Source organism: Phyllostomus discolor, chromosome 12 (assembly GCF_004126475.2).
Source record: "Phyllostomus discolor isolate MPI-MPIP mPhyDis1 chromosome 12, mPhyDis1.pri.v3, whole genome shotgun sequence".
NCBI classification, from domain to species: domain Eukaryota; kingdom Metazoa; phylum Chordata; class Mammalia; order Chiroptera; family Phyllostomidae; genus Phyllostomus; species Phyllostomus discolor.
This window is the reverse complement of record NC_040914.2, coordinates 14,069,778-14,081,695: the sequence shown is the minus strand read 5'-3', so window position 1 is coordinate 14,081,695 and position 11,918 is coordinate 14,069,778. Positions and strand designations below refer to the sequence as shown.

At 42.7% G+C, this 11,918-nt stretch overlaps 1 long non-coding RNA gene across 1 annotated transcript; it reads left to right on the top strand.

Annotated features, from left to right (window-relative positions):
* The first annotated feature begins 916 nt into the window (after positions 1 to 916).
* LOC118497566 lies at positions 917 to 8,578 on the top strand. The gene is made up of 3 exons (XR_004900091.1): positions 917 to 1,046; positions 1,929 to 2,279; positions 8,255 to 8,578. It is a non-coding gene; the product is annotated as an uncharacterized LOC118497566 (long non-coding RNA).
* Positions 8,579 to 11,918: the final 3,340 nt, after the last annotated feature.

Genomic DNA, 11,918 nt, shown 5'->3' with positions numbered 1-11,918 from the left:
ATGAAATAATCCCCATTTTTAAGGACACCTGGCACTTTCTGTGTGGTGCTGATATAACAAAGGCCAACACATAGCAGAGGCCAATGCTGGCATGAGTGGGTCATCCCCTGAGGGATACATGTTGCCTCATCAGCCTTGCTATTGCAAGTGTACTCGAATGACCAGTAAGATCAACCTCTCCTGGGAGCTACTGAGATGCAAAGTCTCTGACCCACTGCAGCCCTGCCCTGTCAGAATCTGAGGTTTAAAAAGATCTGGAGACTTCCCCTGTGCACAGAAGAGCAGAAGTGGTTCTTCATTTACATCAGGATATCTCATTCTGAATATGCACCAACAACAGCAGCACAGCTGTTGAAGTTTCATATTTAAGGTTCCACTGGGTCATCATGATGTTGAAAGTCTCAAAGGTGATCCAATAAATAGCAGGAGTGACACCCTTGTGACAGTAATGCCTGAGTTAGCACAAGAACACCTGCTCTAAAGGGAAAAGTCAAATGTGAAAGAGACAGGGATATGGGAAAAGCTAATGTGCACCTGGCAATGTGCACCACAATGAGCTCAGGGGGGATCCCACAACCAGGACACCCCAGGCTTGTGCTTTGCCAGCTCAGCATGAGAGTGGATTTTTGTTTCTGTGTGTTCATATAGAAGTGTGTGTATGTAAGTGTGCCTGTGTGTATGTGTGCCTGTGTGTTTGTGTGGTGTTGGGAGACCTCAGGTTTCTCAGGGAATAAGTGTAGAGGGGAGCAGAACTGGTTAGAAAGGAAAAGAGTGGCAAAAATGAGGGCAGAGAGTGGGAGGGTCCTGAGCCCAGAAGCTTCCCCAGCTCCCATGACAAGAATAGTAAGCATGCCCCAGAATAAAGCTGAGTGCACAGGAAGGACATAGAGCAGATTGCGCCGTTCTGGACAGAGGTGCCTGTGGCCCTACAGAACCTCAGGCTTTTCTCAAAGTGGCAGCCACAGAGCAGGCAGCAGACACCATGGGATTCCTTTCAGTCTCTACCCACAGAGGACTTGTCCACTGGCAAGGGCTCCTGATGGTGGGTGAGTAGGAGACAATCCCTTGGGGTAGACTAAGGGTCTGATACAGAGACAGGCTGGGGTCTGCTGAAGAGACCAGTGCTCTGAGGAGAGAGGGAAGACTTCTGTTTGGACCTGAGGGTGAAGGAGAAAGAAGCAGAAAAGGTTCAGGAAGGGGGCTCAGCAAGAGGAAAATGTTGTAATCTGGAAATTATGAGAGGCAGAAAGCCCTTAATTGCTTTTCATTTCTTGTTATACATCATGGAGTTTTGAATTATCAAAACTGACAATAATAATATTGATTTCTGTCAGGAAACACCAGAGAAAAAATTAACCATGGGTGCTAGAGATTGTTTTACCACTACCCTCAGATATGGGCAAAACTGAAATGATGTAGAGGACCCTGGGATCACCTATTCATTCAACCCCATGTATTTTCAGTCTGTCACAATCACTGGAGGTACAAGATCAGACAAGCCTTGCCATCAGAAAGCCCGTGTTCCACAGAGGAGAGATGGGCGGAGAAAGATCCAGATGTGATTGATGTCAGGTACCTACAATTGCCATGAAAATTCAGAGCACGGCCAGAAAATGAAAGCAGAAAATCCTCAGAGAAAGCAGTTAGCACAGGTGTCTTTCATCAAGCTCCTGAGTGTCAGAAAGCGTCTGAAAAGAGAACGGTTGAGCAAGAGAAATATTTTGGGAAGAGTATTTGAAACTGAGAAAATAAAAGCTTCAGAGGTGCTAAAGCAATGGGGACCATGCTGTTGACCTTGACCATGGGAGGCACACAGATGTGTAGACCAAGGCTGAGAGATGAAGAGACTTGTTCAGAATTCAGGGCCTCATCTTTCCATCTCAAAACATAGATACAAATATTGATCAATTTTTCTTCTTTTTTCCTAGTCTCACTCTTAAACTTCTGGTGCCTGGCCACCACAGATGAACTGGGTATTTTTGAAGGAAATGTTACTGAAGGGGAGAATATTCTTTTTCCTTTCGACAATGCGACCCCCAACTTTGCTCGCATCAAATGGTATAGAGGGAAAGGCATGGACGAGGGTTGGAAAATTGCATTTCTTATAGCAAACTCGTTATAGCACATAAGAGGTCCTGCAGAGGGACATGTGATAATAAACTATGATGGGTCCTTGATGCTAGTAAATGTCACCATGGATGACACAGGGATATGCCCTGTAGTACTGGAATGTCCAGATGTAAGAATGCTAACAGGATATGTATACCTTAATGTACATGGTGAGTATACATTTCTGACATCTAGGTGTTGGGTGGGGTGACTTTTGCTTCTTCACACACAGGACTAGTAATCTTGGATATGCCTGCATTGCCCTCTGCTCATTGTTTCAGGTTGGATTTTGACATTTAATGCAGGACACACAGACTGTAGACAAACTTCCTAAGATCTCCCTTCCCTTCCCAACTTGCAGCCCTACAGACAGTTACTGCACACAGAAGGATCAGTTTGATAGGAGTAACTCTGCAGAGGGAGAGCAGTCTCAGCTCAGTCCCCTGAGCCCCTGCCTAGGAACTTGACCCTGAGAATGACCCTGCTGTAGTAGTTCAAAGCATGGTCTGAGATAACCCCCGAATTCCATACACAGCTCAGCCCAGAAACTCCTCCCAAGAACACTATGCCAGGGATCTTGACGCCCGGGACTGCGGTAAGTCTATGCCAGGTTGGGTTTGGCCTCCTCAGAATAGCTGAATATGTACCAGTTTAATGGGTGCACAAACCCCAAGTCTCATGAGCCAGTCAGCCATCAAGTCTCATGCCCAAGAGGCACATCTTGGTGGAAATGGAGTTTGGTCTATCACCTGAGTCTGTGTGTGGATGGAACAGTTAGACACTGTCCTTGGGCATAGCTGACTGTGTAGGGGCTCTCAGGAAAGTTCAGAGAAATGTCAGTATCCCCAGAAAGAAACTGAGGGAAAAAAGATGCTTCTGGAAGGTCCTCACTCACCAGGAATCAGCCCAGGAGATTCTCTGTTGGAGTTGATCAGTAGCAGTTGCCTCTTACATGAGCAGCTCTTCTAACCCAAGATTTACGTCAGTTAGTGTAAATATTTTACAGTGAGTACACTGATGACCTGGTAGCACGATATATATTGAGCATAAAGTGAGGCACAGAGAGATACAGTCACTAAAGCAGAGTCACATGCAATATGCCAGCTGACCAGAGTCATTCGAAGTCTGTCTTAGTCACAGACTTAATTTCTCTAACTCTGGGGCCACATTATACAACCTCTGAGCTCCTAAACCAATGAATTCTTTCAGATCTTTTTTATTAGGCATCCTTAGCTCAGAGGATTACATTTTGGTCTGTGGAGTGAAAAAATGAGGAAATGATTTATTTTTCCTTAGAAAGCAATGACCTGCACTAACAATCAGTCACTGTATAGATGACCCAGGCATCCCCTTCAGGTGGCCCATCCACACCTCCCTGCACTGGACTTGACACCACCTACTTATTTGTTTCCTACTGAGGTACAGTCATACCCACCAGATATAAAGGAAAGAACTTTGCCTTCACACTTCCCACTCTACCCCTGAAACTACCTCTGGGACTAACATGTAACAAACAGTTGGTTTTGATGAATTAGAAGAAATAAATGCTAATTTAATGAATGAATGAATGAATGAATGAATCGGTGAATACATAAAAGAATGATCCAAAATCTCTGTAGATCCCAGAATCTAGATACAGGTTTCTTGTAGTTCTCACCATTGGCCACAAGCTTTTGGTTTCTCCAGGGATGAGGACCCATGTCTCTGATACTTTTTTTTTCCTAAGAAATAGTCCGTCTTGACATTGATCTTAGGCTCTGGGATGGTAAGAACTTCCACATACAGAACAATTTTCGTTATTTCCACATTTCTATCTCATAGCCACCTAATACAAACTGCCCCAAAGTGCCAGAATTTCAGCAAGTCCATGTTCCCCACTTGCTATAAGTCACTCATTTGGTATTTGCCGAAGTCCTCACCTGCCCTCAGGTGAGAGAGAATGGCTTTCATGGTCAAGGGCAGAGCACACAATTCTGCTGCCATAATCAGCTTCTGCCTGTCTTTTTTCCTCTTTGCTAAGTTATTTCTAGGATTGGCTCAGTGGCTCATTTCAGTCAAACCCACCTGGAAAAACCTGATGTTCCTCTTGGGCCAGTGGCCTGAGTAGTCAACTGACCACTGGCTTTTTTTCTGGCCTTTTTGTGTTATTTCTGCTCAAACCCAGTCTCTAGGATGTTCTGGGAAATAGTGCCTCACAGAAACATACCTCAGCTGGGCAATAGAAGTCGGTGCTGCTGCAAGGAAAGGCTTCTGGTTAGGTAGGCAGTCAGATGGTCAATGGAGAACCAGGAGAAGTGCAGGGGTGTCTCTGACTCCCATTCTTATGTCTTTCCTTAACCAACACTGAGAGTGAACTGACACCTGAGAAAGTCTGTGCTTTCCCCCAGACATATAGCTGTAGGCCATACATTCTCTGGGTGCTCTGATTCCCATGCATTTCCTTGTGATATACAGTCCTGCCTTGTTATTTTAAAGACTCAAGATGACTGAGAGGTGAGAGGTTCCAACTGTGCTTGAAGAGGCTTTTGGAGATGTCAATGGTATCACACAGGGGTATTTTTTTCTCTTCCTGTAGAGCAAAGTTAACTACACTGAACATCAGAAGCAACAAATTGAAGCTTAGAAGTTGTGATTTTTATTTTTTGTAAATAATAGTGGTGTTGGGCATCTTTTTCTATGACTTTTGGCCACTTGTGTATAGTCTGTACAGAAATGTCTATTCAATTATTTTGTCAATTTTAAAATCATATTTTGTGTGTGTTGTTGTCCTTATTGTTGAGTTGTTAAAGATTTTTATATATTCTAAATATTAACCTTTTACTTTCCATATGATTTGAAAAATATTTTCTCTCATTTCATAGGTCACCTTTCAATCTGATATGTTTTTTATAATGGCTTTTATTTATATATTTATTTATTTTAGGCAGAGGGCAAGGGAGGGAGAAAGTGAGGGAGAGAGACATTAATGTGGGCTTGCCTCTCACGTGCCCCCTACAGGAGACCTGACCTGCAACCCAGGATGTGCCCTGACTGAGAGTTGAATAGGTAACCCTCTGGTTTGCTATCCAGTGCTCAATTCACTGAGCCACACCAGCTAGAAGCTATTGTGTTCTTTGTTGAAGAGAAATTTTTGATATTGACAAAATCCCACTTGTCTATTTTGTGCCTGTGTTCTTAGTGTCATGGTCATAAAACCATTGCCAAATTCATTGTCATAATGGTCCTCCTTGTACTTTTTCTCAGCATTTTAAAGTTTCAGTTCTAATCTTCAGAATTTGATGTAATTTGACTGAATGTTTTTCTATAGCATAAGACAACAACATGTCATTTGTTTTCATGTGGACATGCCACTACAGAGTGCCATTTGTTTAAAAGACTGTCTTTTCTCCATTGAACTGTCTTGGCCTTTTCATTGAAACCATTTATTTGTGTCTTTTGATGAACAGAAGTTTTCATGCCAGTGTCACACTGTCTTGGTTACTTCAGCTATGCAGTGAGTGCTGAAATTAGGAAATATGATGCCTTCATTTTTTCTTTTTAAAAAATCATTTCAACAATTTGGGATTCATTGAATTTCCTTATGAAATGTACGATATATTTTTCTGTTTCTGCCAGGAAAACCTTGGGATTGTGATAGTGATTGTGTCAAATATGTAGACAGTTTGGGGTATTCCAATAAATTCATCTATTTGTTTTTCCATTGATTTGTATTTATTTTAATTTCTTTAAAAATATTCGATAGTTTTGAGTGTACACATTTTCCACATTATTAATTAGGTTTATGACTGCATACATTAAAGTTTATATAAGGAGTAGGACCTGATGTTTGGTGAAGTCAAAAAAAAAGTTGTAGAACAAGATCAATAAAAGCTCATGAGAGAAAAATTGTACCTGAATATGAGGTTATGGGACATATGAGCTGCGAAGGGGTTTTGTGTGCTACTACTAAAGAGGTGTCTGAGGGAACAGGTATGGAATCACCCTGAGACTTCCAGCCAAGATAGAGGCACAGGCAGATATACTTTGCTTCCTTGCACAAACAAAAGGAGGACACCAACAAATTTAAAACAAAAAAGGACCAGAACTGCCAGAAAATTGAACTGTATGGAAGTGCAGAAACCAAGGAGTTAAAACAGAAACATTCATTCAGACTGGTAGGAGGAGTGCAGACAGGCAGCCTGGGTGGAGAGGATGCCCAGCAAGGCAGCAGCTGGTGGACTGAGTGGGCGAGGCTGAGGCTGGCAGACTCAGGTGACAAGACAGCAGCTGGCAGCCTAGGATGTCATACTTTTGCATGTAGGAAAACTGGGAGGAACAAGTGGAGAGTGAGACTGACCAGGTAACCCAGGTTTGTAGCAAGGGAAAATAAAGCCTCAAAACTTGTGATTATAAAAACCTGTGGGGGTTGCAGCTGTGGGAGAAACTCTCAGCCTCACAGAAGAGTTCAGTGGGGAGTCCCACAGGGTCCTGAAGTATACACAAAACCACCCACATGGTCATCAGCACCAAAAGGGCCCAATTTGCTTGTGAGTAGCAGAGGAAGTAACTGAAAGGAAGTAGCTGGCTGAGAGCAGAACAAGTCTCAATGTTTTCTCTGCCACATACAGAGCCACAACACCCCAATGTGGGTTTCCTTTTGTTGGTGAGTACCTAATGCTCTGCCCTTTACAGCGTAACAAGTGTGCCAAGACAAAGAAATATGGCTCAAAAGAAAGATCAGATCACAGTTCCAAAACCAGAATTAAGTGAGAAAGAGATACCCAACCCATCAGATGCAGAGATTAAAATACTGGTAGTCAGGATGCTCACAGAAATAGTTGCATATGGTCACAAAATAGAGGAAAAAGTGAAGGCTACACAAAGTGAAATAAAGAAAAATATACAGGAGACCAATAGTGGGGGAAGAGAATTAACTATTTGGAGCAAAAGTGAGAAATAAACATTTAACTAGAAAAGAATGGTGAAATAAGAATTCAAATAAATGAGGAGAGGCTTAGAAAACTCTGGGACCAATTGAAACATTGCAACATTCAAATCATAGGGGTACCGGAAGCAGGAGAGGAAGAGCAAGAAAATGAAACTTATTTGAAAACATAATGAAGGAGAACTTCACCAATCTGGCAAAGGAAGTAGACTTCCAGGAAGCTGAGGAAGCTCAAAGAGTCCCCAAGAAGTTGAACCCAAGGAAGCACACAAAAAGCACATCATAATTACATTACCTAAGATAAAAGTTAAGGAGACACTCTTAAAAGCAGCAAGAAGAAAGGAGAGTTATATATAAAGGAGTTCCCATAAGACTATCAGCTGGTTTCTCCAAGGAAACCTTGCAATCAAGAGGAGCTGGAAGGAAGTATTTAAACTCATGAAAGGCAAGGACCTACATCCAAGATTACGCTATTCAACAAAGCTCTCATTTAGAAAGGAAGAGCAGATAAGGTGCTTCCCAGATAAGGTAAAGTAAAAGGAGTTCATCATCACCAAGCCCTTATTATTTGGAATATTAAAGGGACTTATCTAAGCAAGAGAAGGTGATTAAAACTATGAACAGTAAAATGACAACAAAAGTATCAATAACTGAACCCATAAAAAACAAAAACAAAGTAAGCAAACAATTAGAACAGGAAGAGAATTACAGAAGTGGAGATCACTTGAGTGTTGTCACTGGGGAGGGGGAGGGGTTAGAATGGGGGAAAAGATACAGGGAGTAAGAAACATAACTTGTATGTACAAAATAGACAGGGGGAGTTTACGAATAGTATGGGAAATGGAGAAGTTAATGAATGTGTATGTACAACCCATGGACATGAACTCAGAGGGAAGAATGCTGGTGGGACGGGTATGCAGGGCAGTGGGGAATAAAGGGGTGAAAAAAATTGGGACAACTATAATGGCAGAAGCAATAAAATATATATTCTTTTAAAAAGGAATTACCTTGGGGTTATATGGGGTCTGAGAGGTGGATCTCTCTCCTTACATATTGTCACCTGAATATACACAATTGTTCTTCTGCAAATGTCAGGACCATACTCTGGTGACCTTTACATAGCTCGCTGGGGACTGTGAGTAGCTGAGCTCTCTGAGCAAGCAGCATGGCTCCACATCTCAAGCCCCTTCTCAATGAGTCACATTCTCTGTTTCTCCACAGGATCTGTGAGAAAGCCAACCCTCCTAGCCAGCAACACCACAGTCACCGAGAATAAGGATGCTGTGGTCTTGACCTGCTACACAAATATGACCTCCACACAGTGGTTGTTCAATGGCAGAGATTTGCAGCTCATGAAAAGAATGAAACTGTCCCAGGACCACAGAAGCCTCAACATAGACGCTGTCCAGAGGGCGGATGCTGGTCATTGCCAGTGTAATGTCTCTGACTCCATCCTTTCTGTTAAAAGTGCTCCACTTAACCTGGATGTGAAATTTGAGTGACCCCCCTTTCCCCTTCTATGTTGTTAAACTCTAAATAAAGTGTTTCTGCATCTGTTCGGTCAGAGTCACTCAATATACCAGACGTATGCAGTGAGCTAAGGAGCTGGGTTTATTACCCGGGAATAAGAGGGAAAGTGGAACCAACCAAGAGAGGTTGGGGAGACAACCAAGGGAGGTTGGGACTCTCTCCATTGATCTTAGGTCAGGGTTTTTAAAGACAAAAATCTGAGAAGGGTATCAGAGTTTGATTGGCTAGAGCTGGTTGCTGGGTGCATTTTCAAGTTAAACCTGCATCCTGTTATGTCTGATAGGCTGACCCCAGACCCAAACCTTCATCTGTTGTTCCTGAGTAAGGTCTGCAGGCAGCTTCCCATGGTGCCATTTTACAGCCTGGTGATTTTCCATTCCTTCTAGGGCTGCCTAGGTGTGTCAGAATTATTAAACAGATTTGTTCTGAGAGCGAACAGTTCTTAGGAAGCCTTTCACTGAGTCAATATACACTAAAAGATGTGAGCTGACATTGCCATTACTGTTTATTTAAGGTCACATTTGAGACCAAACCCCCCTCAGTTTGGTCACATGTATTCCTTGTTCACAGAGGAGGTGACATTGTGTCACTCAGAGGACGAGCAGCGGTCATGTGATAACCAATGGGAGCAGATGAGGAGCTCACAGAACCTGAGCTCTCTCTCTTCTCCATGCAAACATGAGGGGCCACCAGGACACAGTTGCAGACAATGGGAATGACAAGAGGACACCCATGTGAGTAGCAACACTGATCTTAGTCTTTCTCTTAGATGTCTTTTGAAAGATTTCTAAATTCTCTTGAGTATTCTTATTTGTATGTCAATACAGTTATCTGCATGAGTTTAGTACATTTGTGTTCTTTGGTTATGAAGATATAATTGGAAACTTTAGTAACAAAATCCAGCTTTAGCTCCAATGTCTTGTTGTACCTTGATGCCCTCAGAATTAGAAATGTCCTCACACTTGAGAGAGCTAAGTTTGACCTCTTTGGTTTTTCGGTATCTGTTGGAGAAGAGGACACTACCCAGATCTAGAGAGGCTGCAGGTGAAGTGTGTGGGTGAGACTTTCTAACCTCAATGGGCTGTTAAGACTCCCATCTTAGGTTTCACCGAAAAACTCTCATCAGAGCAAACTATGTGATGAATGTCAGTTCCTCTGCACTTAGGTAACTAATCAGGCTAAATCAGGTGACACCAGCCATGTTGTCGGATCGAGAATACAGTTCTTTCTTAGTGATTATATATGATGTAAGTAAAGATGACAGTAAAGAAAAATACAGTGTCTGAGTAAATATCTCCAGAAGCACAGCCTTCTGGGTGATCTAATCCTGGCTTTGTTCAGGGAGCCTCACGTATTTTGCACCTGTTTGTAAATTGCAGGTACTGATGAAGATGCAAACTGAGTCTTGGCTGTAAGAGATCTCAATGTGCTTCCCTCCTCTGGGAAGAAAGCTGTTTTGTTATAACACAGGGGCCTTTAGACAGCTGCTTCTTGATTGCAAGCCTCTGACCTCCAAATTTTTAGAGAATTTTCTGCATGATATATTTGTAATCTGTTATTGAAGATCAATTTTGTCCATTTGAAATATACAGAGTGTCCTTAAAATCCTCTTGCTAGTGGATTCAGAAAGTGTCTGTCACAGGGGTCTGTGCCCATCAATTAAAATGTAATTGTCACATGTCCCAGGCTCTTTGGGAGAGAAGAAGCATAACTTGGGTGAATACCTTTAAAACCATGATGTAAAAAGACATCCTATAAAGATTATTATGAAGTTTTACTTTTCTGTACAGCCAGCTAGCAAACAGAGATGCCTTCATTCTTTCTCCTGTTCTAAAGTCTCGAGAGCCTTTTGTCTTAGGGATGCTGTGTTCTGGCTCACTACACTACTGCCCGGCCTTTAATAAAGTCTTCCTTGCCACTTTAAATTTGCTTTATGAACACTTCACTCTGACATCACCTGCTTGCTGTTGCCTGATCCTGTCATCTTGCTCACAGTGTCCATCCTTGCCACATTTTCACATCTTCCAATTAATTTTAATCTGGCTGAAATATCCCAAGTAAATGTATCTAGTTGTCCTGCCGACCTCCTGAATTGGTTTCCACAGCAAAAGGTGACCTGACTGCCATGAGTTTTCTGGGAATGAGGTTGCTTTGAAGTGGCCTTTGTCTTAGAATCAGAGGAAAAGGGCAGGTATGAAAGTCTGCGCCTCTGCAGCACCCTAACCATCAACAATGTTCTCATTTTGTGTACATTTTGACTCATCCCCAAGGAACAGCTTTACAGAGGTTTAAAAAATCTTGTCATGGAACACTGAAACTAAAATAAACATGCTCATCCCTGTCCCATCTGCTCTGTGCAAGTCTGCCCTGGACAACCCTCTTCTGTGCCTCCTGTGACAGGGACCTCAGGTAGAGGTCAGTGTCCTGGAAACCCGATGCACTAGGCAGGAAAAGTAATGAAACAGGAAACATGGGAGAACAATCAAGAGAGACAGGAGATGAGCACCTGATTGAGGACTAGGAGTCTGAAGGGCGATGAAGATTTGTAAGACTGGGGACACCATGAGTACAGAGGATTCAGTGAGGGAGGGACTTGGCCTGCAGGGTAGTCAGGTTAGCAAAGGGATTGGTATTGGGCCTGGGCAAGGTATGGAATGCAGGGCAGGCTAGAAGGTGAGGACCAGATTGAAGGCCAGAGGTGTCCAGTCTCTATTTCAACCCAGTGGAAACATGTCAGCAGGCTTTCAAAGTGTGGTCTGAGGGCTGCCATTTTTTGATAGCTTTGGAGAGCTGAAATAGGTTAAACTCACCCCCATACTGTAAAGATGTGCCTCAGCTGAGTCAACCAGTTAGCAGTGTTTAAGGGATTTGCATGTCTGAGAGGCTGACTGGGTGCCTGAGGAGAGGTAAAAACAGTGTCTGGTGGTGCATGTGCTTGGGAGGGGGAATTGAGGGCTGGGAAGAGATTGGAGTGGTGACTTTCACTTCTTTGCTGACTAGTGACACTGTAACTTTCTGTCTCTGAATGTGAATGCAATGATACTTCTGAAGACAAAATGAAGACAGTCTTAAATTTATCATCTACCTCTCTTGGTGGTAAGTATGGCCAATTTTCACACACACAGCCACCCACACACACAGCTGGTTTCCTTTCAGTGACTTTGCACCTCTCAGCTCTTCTGAGAGGTTTGTTTGCACCCTAACCAGAAGCTTATTCATTAGAGAAAGTTAATTATGTGAGACCTTATTTGAGTACATTAAATTGTTTCCTTAAAAAAAAAAGCTATTGCCATTAGGAACACATCACCTTCTTTTTCTGCCATATAATGCACACTTCCATACTATAACACTAAAT